The following is an 18009-nucleotide window of genomic DNA, read 5'->3' as shown; positions in this document are numbered from 1 at the left end:
AAACAAGAGTTGGTGGTACTCTCATATCTTATCTAGCTACAACAGTGGGTTAACTGCCTTGCTCAGAGGGAGAAGGACACATTTTTACCTTGTCAGCTCAGGGATTCAAGCCAGCAACCTTTCGGTTAATGGCCCAACGCTCTAACCACTAGGCTACCTGCCGTCCCTCCCATAGAATGACCTCCATTTAACTATGACTGTATTGACTGATGCGTAGGGTTTAACTCATATCCCCAGCAGATACATACGTAGCCCGGAGTAGCATCATGATTAACAGGTTCTGTAGTGCCCTTCTCCTAGGATGCCTTAACTAATCTATTCCCTATGTAATCTAAACCCTATTCCTTATTTAATCTAAACCCTATTCCTTATTTAATCTAAACCCTATTCCCTATGTAATCTAAACCCTATTCCTATGTAATCTAAACCCTATTCCCTATGTAATCTAAATCCTATATAATCTAAACCCTATTCCCTATGTAATCTAAACCATATTCCCTATGTAATCTAAACCCTATAGAATCCAAACCCTATTCCCTATTTAATCTAAACCCTATTCCCTATGTAATCTAAACCCTATTCCTATGTAATCTAAACCCTATTCCCTATGTAATCTAAACCCTATTCCCTATGTAATCTAAACCCTATAGAATCTAAACCATATTCCATATGTAATCTAAACCTTATTCCCTATGTAATCTAAACCTTATTCCCTATGTATTGTAAACCCTATATAATCTAAACCCTATTCCCAATGTAATCTAAACCCTATTCCCTATGTAATCTAAACCCTATTCCCTATGTAATCTAAACCCTATTCCCTATGTAATCTAAACCCTATGCCCTATGTAATCTAAACCCTATTCCCTATGTAATCTAAACCCTATATAATCTAAAGCCTATTCCCTATGTAAACTAAACCCTATTCCTTATTTAATCTAAACCCTAAACCCTATATAATCTAAACCCTATTCCCTATGTAATCTAAACCCTTTTCCCTATGTAATCTAGACCCTATTCCCAATGTAATCTAAACCCTATTCCCTATGTAATCTAAACCCTATTCCCTATGTAATCTAAACCCTATTCCCTATGTAGTGCCCTGTGTTTGACTTTATAGATCTTATACAGTCATAACCTGTGTTTCTCATTACCAGGATACTATTTGTAAACAGTGTAACTTTCTGCTCTGCTGCCTCATGTCACCAGTGGCATAACTCCTCACAGATACACAACCTGCAATACTGGCCTGTCCTTCAGTCACAAGGTAAATCATACTGGCCTGTCCTTCAGTCACATGGTAAGTCATACTGGCCTGTCCTTCAGTGACAAGGTAAGTCCTACTGGCCTGTCCTTCAGTGACAAGGTAAGTCATACTGGCCTGTCCTTCAGTGACAAGGTAAGTCATACTGGCCTGTCCTTCAGTCACATGGTAAGTCATACTGGCCTGTCCTTCAGTCACATGGTAAGTCATACTGGCCTGTCCTTCAGTCACATGGTAAGTCATACTGGCCTGTCCTTCAGTCACATGGTAAGTCATACTGGCCTGTGATTCAGTCACATGGTAAGTCATACTGGCCTGTCCTTCAGTCACATGGTAAGTCATACTGCCTGATTCAGTCACATGGTAAGTCATACTGGCCTGTCCTTCAGTCACATGGTAAGTCATACTGGCCTGTGATTCAGTCACATGGTAAGTCATACTGGCCTGTCCTTCAGTCACATGGTAAGTCATACTGGCCTGTGATTCAGTCACATGGTAAGTCATACTGGCCTGTGATTCAGTCACATGGTAAGTCATACTGGCCTGTGATTCAGTCACATGGTAAGTCATACTGGCCTGTGATTCAGTCACATGGTAAGTCATACTGGCCTGTGATTCAGTCACATGGTAAGTCATACTGGCCTGTGATTCAGTCACATGGTAAGTCATACTGGCCTGTGATTCAGTCACAAGGTAAGTCATACTGGCCTGTGATTCAGTCACATGGTAAGTCATACTGGCCTGTCCTTCAGTGACAAGGTAAGTCATACTGGCCTGTCCTTCAGTGACAAGGTAAGTCATACTGGCCTGTCCTTCAGTGACAAGGTAAGTCATACTGGCCTGTGATTCAGTCACATGGTAAGTCATACTGGCCTGTGATTCAGTCACATGGTAAGTCATACTGGCCTGTGATTCAGTCACATGGTAAGTCATACTGGCCTGTGATTCAGTCACATGGTAAGTCATACTGACCTGTGATTCAGTCACATGGTAAGTCATACTGGCCTGTGATTCAGTCACATGGTAAGTCATACTGGCCTGTGATTCAGTCACATGGTAAGTCATACTGGCCTGTGATTCAGTCACATGGTAAGTCATACTGGCCTGTCCTTCAGTCACATGGTAAGTCATACTGGCCTGTCCTTCAGTCACATGGTAAATCATACTGGCCTGTCCTTCAGTCACAAGGTAAGTCCCACTGATCTTGAAAAAGAAGTCTGTCTGTGTATGTGGTACTTTCTGATTGGTTTCTCATTCTAACAGTCTAACAGTAGAACAGTATTATTGGGGCTTGACAAAGTAATTCAAGCTTGTGTTCCAAAATGGGACCCTATTCCCTATATAGTGCACTACTTTTGGCCAGGGTCCTTATGGGCTCTGGTCAAAAGTAGGGCACTATGTAGGGAATAGGGTGCGATTAGGGACGTAGCCTAAGTCTCCACACAGTACAATCTATACTGTTGTATAAAGTATTGTGTTAGAGTTCTTTGTTTAGCTCACGTGGATGAATGTAGATCCTCAACAACAGCTGGGCTGTGGAAAGAATCTCTGGCTCCCTACACGGATCCAAGGAACGCTCTACGTTGATTTTACACATTTCTGAGCAAATTTAATAAATATTGTACACAAACATTTCTTAAAATGTTATTTATTTAAAGGAAGGGGGATGTCACCTGGTATAATGTTATTTATTTAAAGGTAGGGGGATGTCACCTGGTATAATGTTATTTATTTAAAGGTAGGGGGATGTCACCTGGTATAATGTTATTTATTTAAAGGTAGGGGGATGTCACCTGGTATAATGTTATTTATTTAAAGGTAGGGGGATGTCACCTGGTATAATGTTATTTATTTAAAGGTAGGGGGATGTCACCTGGTATAATGTTATTTATTTAAAGGTAGGGGGATGTCACCTGGTATAATGTTATTTATTTAAAGGTAGGGTGATATCACCTGGTATAATGTTATTTATTTAAAGGTAGGGGGATGTCACCTGGTATAATGTTATTTATTTAAAGGAAGGGATGTCACCTGGTATAATGTTATTTATTTAAAGGTAGGGGGATGTCACCTGGTATAATGTTATTTATTTAAAGGTAGGGGATGTCACCTGGTATAATGTTATTTATTTAAAGGTAGGGGATGTCACCTGGTATAATGTTATTTATTTAAAGGTAGGGTGATATCACCTGGTATAATGTTATTTATTTAAAGGTAGGGGGGATGTCACCTGGTATAATGTTATTTATTTAAAGGTAGGGGGATGTCACCTGGTATAATGTTATTTATTTAAAGGTAGGGTGATATCACCTGGTATAATGTTATTTATTTAAAGGTAGGGGGATGTCACCTGGTATAATGTTATTTATTTAAAGGTAGGGGGATGTCACCTGGTATAATGTTATTTATTTAAAGGTAGGGGGATGTCACCTGGTATAATGTTATTTATTTAAAGGTAGGGGGATGTCACCTGTACTAGAGCATTTCTAGTATAGTTCCAATCCCTGCAGTAGTGTTTGCAGTTTACTTCAATTTATCAATAGGACAGAAGAGAGAGGAGAGAGAGGAGAGAGATGCAGATGGACTGACAGGAGAGAGAGATAGAGAGAGAGAGAGAGACGCAGAAGGATGAGAGGGGAGAGAGGAGAGGGGAGAGAGAGACGCAGATGGACTGACAGGAGAGAGAGAGAGAGAGAGAGAGAGAGAGAGAGAGACAGAAGGATGAGAGGGGAGAGAGGAGAGGGGAGAGAGAGACGCAGATGGACTGACAGGAGAGAGAGAGAGAGAGAGAGAGAGAGAGAGAGAGAGAGAGAGAGAGAGAGACGCAGATGGACTGACAGGAGAGAGAGAGAGAGAGAGAGAGAGAGAGAGAGAGAGAGAGACAGAAGGATGAGAGGGGAGAGAGAGAGACGCAGATGGACTGACAGAATCATTGAGAGAATTGAAAAGCCTCCGGTGTGAGAAAGAAAAGGAAAAACAGAGTAATGCAGCATTGAAATTCCACAGCAGACGAGAGAAAGAGAACGGAAGAGAGGAGAGGAAGGCTTTGAACCTGTAGCCCTGTCAGTCTTTTGTGGTTTTGTGTGAGGAGATGAGTGAGAGTTCCCTGTACCGTTCCTCTCTACCCCCCCTCTTTCGTCCAGAGACCCCTTCTCTATTCTACCTCTCTATTTCTCCCCAGAGTCTAGGCAAACCGACAGCCCAGGTTTGAAAAAGTTGTGATTGTGGACTTTGAAAAGTCAGACGGGGAAAACCTAGCCTGCTTTTGAACATTCAAAACAGCAAACATACACCTCAGTCACATCTCTATAGAGACTGGTGAGGAATACAACACAACCTACACCTCAGTCACATCTCTATAGAGACTGGTGAGGAATACAACACAACCTACACCTCAGTCACATCTCTATAGAGACTGGTGAGGAATACAACACAACCTACACCTCAGTCATATCTCTATAGAGACTGGTGAGGAATACAACACAACCTACACCTCAGTCATATCTCTATAGAGACTGCTGAGGAATACAACACAACCTACACCTCAGTCATATCTCTATAGAGACTGGTGAGGAATACAACACAACCTACACCTCAGTCACATCTCTATAGAGACTGGTGAGGAATACAACACAACCTACACCTCAGTCACATCTCTATAGAGACTGGTGAGGAATACAACACAACCTACACCTCAGTCACATCTCTATAGAGACTGGTGAGGAATACAACACAACCTACACCTCAGTCACATCTCTATAGAGACTGGTGAGGAATACAACACAACCTACACCTCAGTCACATCTCTATAGAGACTGGTGAGGAATACAACACAACCTACACCTCAGTCATATCTCTATAGAGACTGGTGAGGAATACAACACAACCTACACCTCAGTCACATCTCTATAGAGACTGGTGAGGAATACAACACAACCTACACCTCAGTCACATCTCTATAGAGACTGGTGAGGAATACAACACAACCTACACCTCAGTCACATCTCTATAGAGACTGGTGAGGAATACAACACAACCTACACCTCAGTCACATCTCTATAGAGACTGGTGAGGAATACAACACAACCTACACCTCAGTCACATCTCTATAGAGACTGGTGAGGAATACAACACAACCTACACCTCAGTCACATCTCTATAGAGACTGGTGAGGAATACAACACAACCTACACCTCAGTCACATCTCTATAGAGACTGGTGAGGAATACAACACAACCTACACCTCAGTCACATCTCTATAGAGACTGGTGAGGAATACAACACAACCTACACCTCAGTCACATCTCTATAGAGACTGGTGAGGAATACAACACAACCTACACCTCAGTCACATCTCTATAGAGACTGGTGAGGAATACAACACAACCTACACCTCAGTCACATCTCTATAGAGACTGGTGAGGAATACAACACAACCTACACCTCAGTCATATCTCTATAGAGACTGGTGAGGAATACAACACAACCTACACCTCAGTCACATCTCTATAGAGACTGGTGAGGAATACAACACAACCTACACCTCAGTCACATCTCTATAGAGACTGGTGAGGAATACAACACAACCTACACCTCAGTCACATCTCTATAGAGACTGGTGAGGAATACAACACAACCTACACCTCAGTCACATCTCTATAGAGACTGGTGAGGAATACAACACAACCTACACCTCAGTCACATCTCTATAGAGACTGGTGAGGAATACAACACAACCTACACCTCAGTCACATCTCTATAGAGACTGGTGAGGAATACAACACAACCTACACCTCAGTCACATCTCTATAGAGACTGGTGAGGAATACAACACAACCTACACCTCAGTCACATCTCTATAGAGACTGGTGAGGAATACAACACAACCTACACCTCAGTCATATCTCTATAGAGACTGGTGAGGAATACAACACAACCTACACCTCAGTCACATCTCTATAGAGACTGGTGAGGAATACAACACAACCTACACCTCAGTCACATCTCTATAGAGACTGGTGAGGAATACAACACAACCTACACCTCAGTCACATCTCTATAGAGACTGGTGAGGAATACAACACAACCTACACCTCAGTCACATCTCTATAGAGACTGGTGAGGAATACAACACAACCTACACCTCAGTCACATCTCTATAGAGACTGGTGAGGAATACAACACAACCTACACCTCAGTCACATCTCTATAGAGACTGGTGAGGAATACAACACAACCTACACCTCAGTCACATCTCTATAGAGACTGGTGAGGAATACAACACAACCTACACCTCAGTCACATCTCTATAGAGACTGGTGAGGAATACAACACAACCTACACCTCAGTCATATCTCTATAGAGACTGGTGAGGAATACAACACAACCTACACCTCAGTCACATCTCTATAGAGACTGGTGAGGAATACAACACAACCTACACCTCAGTCACATCTCTATAGAGACTGGTGAGGAATACAACACAACCTACACCTCCTCTCCTCCTCCACCTCTCCTTTAGGTAATCTCTCCATCTCCTCTCCTCCTCCACCTCTCCTTTAGGTAATCTCTCCACCTCCTCTCCTCCTCCACCTCTCCTTTAGGTAATCTCTCCATCTCCTCTCCTCCTCCACCTCTCCTTTAGGTAATCTCTCCATCTCCTCTCCTCCTCCACCTCTCCTTTAGGTAATCTCTCCATCTCCTCTCCTCCTCCACCTCTCCTTTAGGTAATCTCTCCATCTCCTCTCCTCCTCCACCTCTCCTTTAGGTAATCTCTCCATCTCCTCTCCTCCTCCACCTCTCCTTTAGTTAATCTCTCCATCTCCTCTCCAGCCCAAATCACTCCTTCTGACCTTTGAGAGAAAAAACTTAGAAAATGGTTGTAAAGTAGTCAGCTACAGGGGGAGAGAGCTGTGGCTGTAGTGAGAGAGAGGGAGGAAAGAGAGAGAAAGAGAGAGGAGAGAGAGAGAGGGAAGAGAGACAGAGAGAGAGAGAGAGAGAGAGAGAGAGAGAGGAGAGAAAGAGGACAGAGAGAGAGAGAGAGAGAGAGAGAGAGAGAGAGAGAGAGAGAGAGAGAGAGAGAGCAGTAACAGGGAACAGGACAGTCTATAATAAGCCCCAGCTTCATTAGTGTAGACCCCCACCATTTCCCCCCCAGAGGACCAGGTCTATTCCCCCAGCACCCATTCTCCTTTCTAACAAGCTCCTGTTCCACACACAGCCCCTCTGAGATTTGGCCCAGCGTCTACCTGGTTTGTGGAGTCCAGCCCACTAGAAGCGTTGTAGATTAGAGGAGATTCTGCCCCAGATGAATGTGGTCTGCAGGGACCTGGTGAACCTGGTGTCCTCTAACCGTGTTTGGTTGTGTTTGTCAAACAAGGCCAGGGACTCTGCTGCGTCAGGAGGGTGGAGAAGAGAGGAGAGGTTGGAGAGGAGCGATGGAGAGAGAGAGAGGGAAGAGAGACAGAGAGAGAGAGGAGAGGTTGGAGAGAGACAGAGAGAGAGAGGAGAGGTTGGAGAGAGACAGAGAGGAGTGAGAGAGAGGGAAGAGAGACAGAGAAAGAGAGAGGAGAGAGGAGCGATGGAGAGAGAGAGAGGGAAGAGAGGGAAGAGAGACAGAGAGAGAGAGAGAGAGAGAGAGAGAGGAGAGATGGAAAGAGAGAGAGAGAGAGGAGCGATGGAGAGAGAGAGGGGAAGAGAGAGAGAGAGAGAGAGAGAGAGAGAGAGAGGAGAGAGGAGCGATGGAGAGAGAGAGAGAGAGAGAGGAGAGAGAGAGAGGAGAGAGGAGCGATGGAGAGAGAGAGAGAGAGAGAGGAGAGAGGAGCGATGGAGAGAGAGGCTGGAGGTAGGAACCACTATGCCGTTGCACTTCTGACCAAGGCCTATTGGTTCAATTATTTCTTAGATGTTTTGATGAAATGTTTTGCACACAAAAAACAATAAATTACAAAAAAAATGTTACCTTTAAAATCGATTACATTTAGAAAATGAACACATACAGTAATCACTGTCGTCTACATGTAACTCATATTGACAAGCTGTTGTTCCCCCAGCAGAGACATGAACACATACAGTAATCACTGTTGTCTTAGGAAATACTACCATTATTACAACTTCACCCTGAATAATTAAGGCAGCTGCGGTATAGTGAATATTGCTGGGAGGGAGTAGACTGCTGTGGGATTGGCTGTGTAAGAGCTACCTTCTTAACATTCTCTCCCCACCTCCCTTTAAGGAGAGCAGCCATTACTACATTTTGTCTCTTCCTTACCTGGGGCCCTGTCAGCACATAAATGAAAAGGAATTAAGCAGAAATCCATATGTTTCTAGCCTCCTCCTCCTCCCTTCCCTTGTCTGTTCATCTATCTATCTATCTATCTATCTATCTATCTATCTATCTATCTATCTATCTATCTATCTATCTATCTATCTATCTATCTATCTATCTATCTATCTATCTATCTATCTATCTATCTATCTATCTATCTATCTATCTATCTATCTATCTATCTATCTATCTATCTATCTATCTATCTATCTATCTATCTATCTATCTATCTATCTATCTATCTATCTATCTATCTATCTATCTATCTATCTATCTATCTATCTATCTATCTATCTATCTATCTATCTATCTATCTATCTATCTATCTATCTATCTATCTATCTATCTATCTATCTATCTATCTATCTATCTATCTATCTATCTGTCTGTCTGTCTGTCTGTCTGTCTCCTTCCCGTCTGCACCAGAACTCAGTTTGTTACTGTATATCATTACCGGGAGCAAATTAAACATTAGCTCTTCAACAGCCTAGCGCTTGTTTCGGCTAATTGCTAATCAGCAGTAAAAGTTGCCTGGCACGGAATATTGCTTACCATAAGCTAAAGGTAATTTGCTTCTGCAGACGCTGGGAGCAAGGCCATAATGCTAGTGTGTGTGTGTGTCGCAGTGTGTGAGTGTGTGTGTCGCAGTGTGTGTGTGTGTGTTGTCTGTTGTCGAGAGTCCATAGCTAATTACCAGTGCTGCAGGGTGATGACAGTCAGTCAATGGAGATTAAGAACCAGGCCAAGAAATGAAAATGCACCTTAATACTGGAAAGAGCTAGAAGTGCGTCTGTCTGCTGTTCTTTCATTCCTTCTTTCTCTCTTTTCATTAGTGATGGAGGAAAGGAGGGATGGAGGGATGGAGGGAAGGAGGGATGGAGGGAAGGAGAGAAGGAGGGATGGAGGGATGGAGGGAAGGAGGGATGGAGGGAAGGAGGGATGGAAGAAAGGAGGGAGGGATGGAGGGATGGAGGGAAGGAGGGATGGAGGGAAGGAGGGAAGGAGGGATGGAGGGATGGAGGGAGGAGGGATGGAGGGAAGGAGGGAAGGAGGGATGGAGGGAAGGAGGGATGGAGGGAAGGAGGGATGGAAGAAAGGAGGGAGGGATGGAAGGATGGAGGGAAGGAGGGATGGCGGGAAGGAGGGAAGGAGGGATGGAGGGATGGAGGGAAGGAGGGATGGCGGGAAGGAGGGAAGGAGAGATGGAGGGATGGAGGGAAGGAGGGATGGAGGGAAGGAGAGAAGGAGGGATGAGGGAAGGAGGGATGGAGGGATAGAGGGAAGAAAGGAAGGAGGGATGGAGGGATGGAGGGATGGGATTCTGGTGTGGAGGTAGTTAGTCTCCTACACACAGCATGGTGAGGAGGTAGTTAGTCTCCTACACACAGCATGATGTGGAGGTAGCTAGTCTCCAACACAAAGCATGATGTGGAGGTAGTTAGTCTCCTACAGGACAACCCACAGCATGATGTGGAGGTAGTTAGTCTCCAACACACAGCATGATGTGGAAGTAGTTAGTCTCCAACACACAGCATGATGTGGAGGTAGTTAGTCTCCTACACACAGCATGATGTGGAGGTAGCTAGTCTCCAACACACAGCATGATGTGGAGGTAGTTAGTCTCCAACACACAGCATGGTGTGGAGGTAGTTAGTCTCCTACAGGACAACACACAGCATGGTGTGGAGGTAGTTAGTCTCCTACACACAGCATGATGTGGAGGTAGCTAGTCTCCAACACACAGCATGATGTGGAGGTAGTTAGTCTCCAACACACAGCATGATGTGGAGGTAGTTAGTCTCCAACACACAGCATGGTGTGGAGGTAGTTAGTCTCCTACACACAGCATGATGTGGAGGTAGTTAGTCTCCAACACACAGCATGTTGTGGAGGTAGTTAGTCTACAACACACAGCATGGTGTGGAGGTAGTTAGTCTCCAACACACAGCATGATGTGGAGGTAGTTAGTCTCCAACACACAGCATGATGTGGAGGTAGCTAGTCTCCAACACACAGCATGATTTGGAGGTAGTTAGTCTCCAACACACAGCATGGTGTGGAGGTAGTTAGTCTCCTACAGGACAACACACAGCATGGTGTGGAGGTAGTTAGTCTCCTACACACAGCATGATGTGGAGGTAGCTAGTCTCCAACACACAGCATGATGTGGAGGTAGTTAGTCTCCTACAGGACAACACACAGCATGGTGTGGAGGTAGTTAGTCTCCTACACACAGCATGATGTGGAGGTAGTTAGTCTCCAACACACAGCATGTTGTGGAGGTAGTTAGTCTACAACACACAGCATGGTGTGGAGGTAGTTAGTCTCCAACACACAGCATGATGTGGAGGTAGTTAGTCTCCAACACACAGCATGATGTGGAGGTAGCTAGTCTCCAACACACAGCATGATTTGGAGGTAGTTAGTCTCCAACACACAGCATGGTGTGGAGGTAGTTAGTCTCCTACAGGACAACACACAGCATGGTGTGGAGGTAGTTAGTCTCCTACACACAGCATGATGTGGAGGTAGCTAGTCTCCAACACACAGCATGATGTGGAGGTAGTTAGTCTCCTACAGGACAACACACAGCATGGTGTGGAGGTAGTTAGTCTCCTACACACAGCATGGTGTGGAGGTAGTTAGTCTACAACACACATCATGTTGTGGAGGTAGTTAGTCTCCAACACACAGCAAGCATGGTGTGGAGGTAGTTAGTCTCCAACACACAGCATGGTGTGGAGGTAGTTAGTCTCCAACACACAGCATGATGTGGAGGTAGTTAGTCTCCAACACACAGCATCGTGTGGAGGTAGTTAGTCTCCAACACACAGCATGATTTGGAGGTAGTTAGTCTCCAATACAGCATGATGTGGAGGTAGTTAGTCTCCAACACACAGCATGATGTGGAGGTAGTTAGTCTCCAATACAGCATGGTGTGGAGGTAGTTAGTCTCCAACACACAGGATGATGTGGAGGTAGTTAGTCTCCAACACACAGCATGATGTGGAGGTAGTTAGTCTCCAACACAGCATGATGTGGAGGTAGTTAGTCTCCAACAAACAACATGATGTGGAGGTAGTTAGTCTCCAACACAGCATGATGTGGAGGTAGTTAGTCTCCAACACACAGCATGGTGTGGAGGTAGTTAGTCTCCAACACACAGCATGGTGTGGAGGTAGTTAGTCTCCAACACAGCATGATGTGGAGGTAGTTAGTCTCCTAAAGGACAACACACAGCATGGTGTGAAGGTAGTTAGTCTCCAACACACAGCATGATGTGGAGGTAGTTAGTCTCCAACACACAGCATGGTGTGGAGGTAGTTCGTCTCCAACACAGCATGGTGTGGAGGTAGTTAGTCTCCAACACACAGCATGATGTGGAGGTAGTTAGTCTCCAACACACAGCATGGTGTGGAGGTAGTTAGTCTCCAACACACAGCATGGTGTGGAGGTAGTTAGTCTCCAACACACAGCATGATGTTGAGGTAGTTAGTCTCCAACACACAGCATGATGTGGAGGTAGTTAGTCTCCAACACACAGCATGGTGTGGAGGTAGTTAGTCTCCAACACACAGCATGATGTGGAGGTAGTTAGTCTCCAACACACAGCATGATGTGGAGGTAGTTAGTCTCCTACAGGACAACACACAGCATGGTGTGAAGGTAGTTAGTCTCCAACACACAGCATGATGTGGAGGTAGTTAGTCTCCAACACACAGCATGGTGTGGAGGTAGTTCGTCTCCAACACAGCATGGTGTGGAGGTAGTTAGTCTCCAACACACAGCATGATGTGGAGGTAGTTAGTCTCCAACACACAGCATGGTGTGGAGGTAGTTAGTCTCCAACACACAGCATGGTGTGGAGGTAGTTAGTCTCCAACACACAGCATGATGTTGAGGTAGTTAGTCTCCAACACACAGCATGATGTGGAGGTAGTTAGTCTCCAACACACAGCATGGTGTGGAGGTAGTTAGTCTCCAACACACAGCATGATGTGGAGGTAGTTAGTCTCCAACACACAGCATGATGTGGAGGTAGTTAGTCTCCTACAGGACAACACACAGCATGGTGTGAAGGTAGTTCGTCTCCAACACACAGCATGGTGTGTAGGTAGTTATTCTCCTACAGGACAACACACAGCATGGTGTGGAGGTAGTTAGTCTCCTACACACAGCATGATGTGGAGGTAGCTAGTCTCCAACACAAAGCATGATGTGGAGGTAGTTAGTCTCCAACACACAGCATGATGTGGAGGTAGTTAGTCTCCAACACACAGCATGGTGTGGAGGTAGTTAGTCTTCTACACACAGCATGATGTGGAGGTAGTTAGTCTCCAACACACAGCATGTTGTGGAGGTAGTTAGTCTACAACACACAGCATGGTGTGGAGGTAGTTACTCTCCAACACACAGCATGATGTGGAGGTAGTTAGTCTCCAACACACAGCATGGTGTGGAGGTAGTTAGTCTCCTACAGGACAACACACAGCATGGTGTGAAGGTAGTTAGTCTCCTACACACAGCATGATGTGGAGGTAGCTAGTCTCCAACACACAGCATGATGTGGAGGTAGTTAGTCTCCTACAGGACAACACACAGCATGGTGTGGAGGTAGTTAGTCTCCTACACACAGCATGGTGTGGAGGTAGTTAGTCTACAACACACAGCATGTTGTGGAGGTAGTTAGTCTCCAACACACAGCAAGCATGGTGTGGAGGTAGTTAGTCTCCAACACACAGCATGATGTGGAGGTAGTTAGTCTCCAACACACAGCATGGTGTGGAGGTAGTTAGTCTCCTACACACAGCATGATGTGGAGGTAGTTAGTCTCCAACACACAGCATGTTGTGGAGGTAGTTAGTCTACAACACACAGCATGGTGTGGAGGTAGTTAGTCTCCAACACACAGCATGATGTGGAGGTAGTTAGTCTCCAACACACAGCATGATGTGGAGGTAGCTAGTCTCCAACACACAGCATGATGTGGAGGTAGTTAGTCTCCAACACAAAGCATGGTGTGGAGGTAGTTAGTCTCCTACAGGACAACACACAGCATGGTGTGGAGGTAGTTAGTCTCCTACACACAGCATGATGTGGAGGTAGCTAGTCTCCAACACACAGCATGGTGTGGAGGTAGTTAGTCTCCTACAGGACAACACACAGCATGGTGTGGAGGTAGTTAGTCTCCTACACACAGCATGATGTGGAGGTAGTTAGTCTCCAACACACAGCATGTTGTGGAGGTAGTTAGTCTACAACACACAGCATGGTGTGGAGGTAGTTAGTCTCCAACACACAGCATGATGTGGAGGTAGTTAGTCTCCAACACACAGCATGATGTGGAGGTAGCTAGTCTCCAACACACAGCATGATGTGGAGGTAGTTAGTCTCCAACACACAGCATGGTGTGGAGGTAGTTAGTCTCCTACAGGACAACACACAGCATGGTGTGGAGGTAGTTAGTCTCCTACACACAGCATGATGTGGAGGTAGCTAGTCTCCAACACACAGCATGATGTGGAGGTAGTTAGTCTCCTACAGGACAACACACAGCATGGTGTGGAGGTAGTTAGTCTCCTACACACAGCATGGTGTGGAGGTAGTTAGTCTACAACACACAGCATGTTGTGGAGGTAGTTAGTCTCCAACACACAGCAAGCATGGTGTGGAGGTAGTTAGTCTCCAACACACAGCATGGTGTGGAGGTAGTTAGTCTCCAACACACAGCATGATGTGGAGGTAGTTAGTCTCCAACACACAGCATCGTGTGGAGGTAGTTAGTCTCCAACACACAGCATGATTTGGAGGTAGTTAGTCTCCAATACAGCATGATGTGGAGGTAGTTAGTCTCCAACACACAGCATGATGTGGAGGTAGTTAGTCTCCAATACAGCATGTTGTGGAGGTAGTTAGTCTCCAACACACAGCATGATGTGGAGGTAGTTAGTCTCCAACACACAGCATGATGTGGAGGTAGTTAGTCTCCAACACAGCATGATGTGGAGGTAGTTAGTCTCCCAACACACAGCATGATGTGGAGGTAGTTAGTCTCCAACACAGCATGATGTGGAGGTAGTTAGTCTCCAACACACAGCATGGTGTGGAGGTAGTTAGTCTCCAACACACAGCATGGTGTGGAGGTAGTTAGTCTCCAACACAGCATGATGTGGAGGTAGTTAGTCTCCTAAAGGACAACACACAGCATGGTGTGAAGGTAGTTAGTCTCCAACACACAGCATGATGTGGAGGTAGTTAGTCTCCAACACACAGCATGGTGTGGAGGTAGTTCGTCTCCAACACAGCATGGTGTGGAGGTAGTTAGTCTCCAACACACAGCATGATGTGGAGGTAGTTAGTCTCCAACACACAGCATGGTGTGGAGGTAGTTAGTCTCCAACACACAGCATGGTGTGGAGGTAGTTAGTCTCCAACACACAGCATGATGTTGAGGTAGTTAGTCTCCAACACACAGCATGATGTGGAGGTAGTTAGTCTCCAACACACAGCATGGTGTGGAGGTAGTTAGTCTCCAACACACAGCATGGTGTGGAGGTAGTTAGTCTCCAACACACAGCATGATGTGGAGGTAGTTAGTCTCCTACAGGACAACACACAGCATGGTGTGAAGGTAGTTAGTCTCCAACACACAGCATGATGTGGAGGTAGTTAGTCTCCAACACACAGCATGGTGTGGAGGTAGTTCGTCTCCAACACAGCATGGTGTGGAGGTAGTTAGTCTCCAACACACAGCATGATGTGGAGGTAGTTAGTCTCCAACACACAGCATGGTGTGGAGGTAGTTAGTCTCCAACACACAGCATGGTGTGGAGGTAGTTAGTCTCCAACACACAGCATGATGTTGAGGTAGTTAGTCTCCAACACACAGCATGATGTGGAGGTAGTTAGTCTCCAACACACAGCATGGTGTGGAGGTAGTTAGTCTCCAACACACAGCATGATGTGGAGGTAGTTAGTCTCCAACACACAGCATGATGTGGAGGTAGTTAGTCTCCTACAGGACAACACACAGCATGGTGTGAAGGTAGTTCGTCTCCAACACACAGCATGGTGTGTAGGTAGTTATTCTCCTACAGGACAACACACAGCATGGTGTGGAGGTAGTTAGTCTCCTACACACAGCATGATGTGGAGGTAGCTAGTCTCCAACACAAAGCATGATGTGGAGGTAGTTAGTCTCCAACACACAGCATGATGTGGAGGTAGTTAGTCTCCAACACACAGCATGGTGTGGAGGTAGTTAGTCTTCTACACACAGCATGATGTGGAGGTAGTTAGTCTCCAACACACAGCATGTTGTGGAGGTAGTTAGTCTACAACACACAGCATGGTGTGGAGGTAGTTACTCTCCAACACACAGCATGATGTGGAGGTAGTTAGTCTCCAACACACAGCATGGTGTGGAGGTAGTTAGTCTCCTACAGGACAACACACAGCATGGTGTGAAGGTAGTTAGTCTCCTACACACAGCATGATGTGGAGGTAGCTAGTCTCCAACACACAGCATGATGTGGAGGTAGTTAGTCTCCTACAGGACAACACACAGCATGGTGTGGAGGTAGTTAGTCTCCTACACACAGCATGGTGTGGAGGTAGTTAGTCTACAACACACAGCATGTTGTGGAGGTAGTTAGTCTCCAACACACAGCAAGCATGGTGTGTAGGTAGTTAGTCTCCAACACACAGCATGATGTGGAGGTAGTTAGTCTCCTACAGGACAACACACAGCATGATGTGGAGGTAGTTAGTCTCCAACACACAGCATGATGTGGAAGTAGTTAGTCTCCAACAGACAGCATGATGTGGAGGTAGTTAGTCTCCTACACACAGCATGATGTGGAGGTAGCTAGTCTCCAACACACAGCATGATGTGGAGGTAGTTAGTCTCCAACACAAAGCATGGTGTGGAGGTAGTTAGTCTCCTACAGGACAACACACAGCATGGTGTGGAGGTAGTTAGTCTCCAACACACAGCATGTTGTGGAGGTAGTTAGTCTACAACACACAGCATGGTGTGGAGGTAGTTAGTCTCCAACACACAGCATGATGTGGAGGTAGTTAGTCTCCAACACACAGCATGATGTGGAGGTAGCTAGTCTCCAACACACAGCATGATGTGGAGGTAGTTAGTCTCCAACACACAGCATGGTGTGGAGGTAGTTAGTCTCCTACAGGACAACACACAGCATGGTGTGGAGGTAGTTAGTCTCCTACACACAGCATGATGTGGAGGTAGCTAGTCTCCAACACACAGCATGATGTGGAGGTAGTTAGTCTCCTACAGGACAACACACAGCATGGTGTGGAGGTAGTTAGTCTCCTACACACAGCATGGAGTGGAGGTAGTTAGTCTACAACACACAGCATGTTGTGGAGGTAGTTAGTCTCCAACACACAGCAAGCATGGTGTGGAGGTAGTTAGTCTCCAACACACAGCATGGTGTGGAGGTAGTTAGTCTCCAACACACAGCATGATGTGGAGGTAGTTAGTCTCCAACACACAGCATCGTGTGGAGGTAGTTAGTCTCCAACACACAGCATGATGTGGAGGTAGTTAGTCTCCAATACAGCATGATGTGGAGGTAGTTAGTCTCCAACACACAGCATGATGTGGAGGTAGTTAGTCTCCAATACAGCATGTTGTGGAGGTAGTTAGTCTCCAACACACAGCATGATGTGGAGGTAGTTAGTCTCCAACACACAGCATGATGTGGAGGTAGTTAGTCTCCAACACAGCATGATGTGGAGGTAGTTAGTCTCCAACACACAGCATGATGTGGAGGTAGTTAGTCTCCAACACAGCATGATGTGGAGGTAGTTAGTCTCCAACACACAGCATGGTGTGGAGGTAGTTAGTCTCCAACACACAGCATGGTGTGGAGGTAGTTAGTCTCCAACACACAGCATGATGTGGAGGTAGTTCGTCTCCTAAAGGAACACAGCATGGTGTGGAGGTAGTTAGTCTCCAACACACAGCATGATGTGGAGGTAGTTAGTCTCCTCAACAACACACAGCATGGTGTGGAGGTAGTTAGTCTCCAACACACAGCATGGTGTGTAGGTAGTTATTCTCCCAGACAACACACAGCATGATGTTGAGGTAGTTAGTCTCCAACACACAGCATGATGTGGAGGTAGTTAGTCTCCAACACACAGCATGGTGTGGAGGTAGTTAGTCTCCAACACACAGCATGATGTGGAGGTAGTTAGTCTCCAACACACAGCATGATGTGGAGGTAGTTAGTCTCCTACACCACAGCATGATGTGAAGGTAGTTAGTCTCCAACACACAGCATGTTGTGTAGGTAGTTATTCTCCTACAGGACAACACACAGCATGGTGTGGAGGTAGTTAGTCTCCTACACACAGCATGATGTGGAGGTAGCTAGTCTCCAAC

The sequence above is a fragment of the Salmo salar genome, chromosome ssa07, assembly GCF_905237065.1.
Source record: "Salmo salar chromosome ssa07, Ssal_v3.1, whole genome shotgun sequence".
Taxonomy (NCBI): Eukaryota; Metazoa; Chordata; class Actinopteri; order Salmoniformes; family Salmonidae; genus Salmo; species Salmo salar.
This window is presented reverse-complemented; position numbering follows the sequence as displayed.